The sequence below is a fragment of the Theropithecus gelada genome, chromosome 8, assembly GCF_003255815.1.
Source record: "Theropithecus gelada isolate Dixy chromosome 8, Tgel_1.0, whole genome shotgun sequence".
In the NCBI taxonomy this organism is placed as follows: Eukaryota; Metazoa; Chordata; class Mammalia; order Primates; family Cercopithecidae; genus Theropithecus; species Theropithecus gelada.
The window spans coordinates 56789174-56790596 of record NC_037676.1 but is presented as its reverse complement, the minus strand read 5'-3'; the positions used below and the strand labels follow the sequence as shown (position 1 = coordinate 56790596).

The 1423-nt window shown below is 44.3% G+C and overlaps 1 protein-coding gene across 1 annotated transcript in view; it reads right to left on the bottom strand.

Moving 5' to 3' along the window:
* Positions 1–1112, bottom strand: part of RP1 (RP1, axonemal microtubule associated) — a 58393-nt gene extending 57281 nt beyond the window's left edge. The window contains exon 1 of the mRNA XM_025394413.1: positions 961–1112. The gene's annotated coding sequence lies outside the window, so the exon portion shown is untranslated. The remainder of the gene's footprint in view (positions 1–960) is intronic.
* Between the last annotated feature and the right edge of the window lie 311 nt (positions 1113–1423).

Sequence of the window (1423 nt, the reverse complement as noted above, 5' to 3'; positions counted from 1 at the left end):
AGGGGGGGGGGGGTTGGGGTTGTGTGGTGTCCGGCCAGTCCGCCCCGCCGGGGGCAAAACGGGAAACCCCCTCCAAAAAAAAAAAAAAAAAAAAAAAGAGGATCTCCGAGGCACTTGGCTGCAGTCACACCCCCAGGAGGAGCTGGGTTCAGACACAGACCCACCCCCGCCTCCACAGTCCAAGCTCTTGCCATGATGCCCTGAAGCTTCTCCTCTCGAGCTACATTCTGCCGGCTGCAAATACGTTTGTGGCTTAACAGTTACTAATTCAACATGAAAAATTGTAGTCTCAACAATACGAAAAATTAATACCATCCAAGTTAGAAACCACAGAGTCATATTAAACTTCTCCTTCTCCCAGTTGGGGACTGAGTCCCTAAATATGTCCCCACTCCATCTCATCTTCCCCATACTCTTTTTACATTCTTTGCTGTGTCCCTTCTTAGTCTCTCATAGTCATTGTTTATCGGACTGTCTCCATAGCTTCCTAACGGGTCTTTGTGCCTCCAGCCAGTCCTGCCCTGATGTGACCCACTCTCCTCTGGAAAACCTAAGACGGATCATATTATTCTTCTGTTTATCACCCTCCAGGGGCTTCCCCAGGCCTTAAAGATCAAATCACGAGTCCTATACATGGCCCACATGTACAGGCCATGAGGACATTTGTCCAAACTCCTTCTCAAAGCTACAATACCTTACAAATATCTGCAAAAATGCCTCACAGGAAAAATGGTTCACTCACCTTCCCCACAGCAACCAAGATACAGAGTTATCTAGCGCAGGCCTTCCCTGCTTGCTTTACCATCTTTGGCATATTTTCCATACCATTAAGCAATTTTCCACATTTAAATGAAAGTTAAAGGTCTCCTCCCTTTTAAAAAGCCTAATTATAAAAACTTAAATTTTCGTTATCATTCCGTATCAAAAAGGCAAAGAGAAAAGGAAACACATATATTTCACCTGTAATTTCCAAAACGTTTGTAGAAACTCTTCAGTTGCTTCCAGAATATCTTAATGAAGAGAGCTGGAGTTTGGAAGAGTCGGAGTGAAGAGGCTGATGTCTGGTGAGCCTGTTGCTCAGATGCTGCTTACGAGTGAGCCCTCCTCTATTTGTTCCGGACCAAGGGAATGGCAATGTTTGTCATGTCACCTGGATTATTAGTAGCGACTGCAAACACTTCACAGAACTCCCAAACCACACACTGGCAAAGAACAGAACTAGCCTGGGGTCATGAGTGTTGCTATGCCTCTCATTCTGTGAAGACCTGCACACAAGTTAAATAGCAAACAAAATAACCTACTTTGTTCTTGTTCTTATCATTCGATTTTTTGTGGCATATCATGCGGCATGGAAACATAGGAGCTTTTTACCTTATTTTGAAGTTCACCGGTTTCAGTATTTGTCTGGAGAAGTATGTGTTTG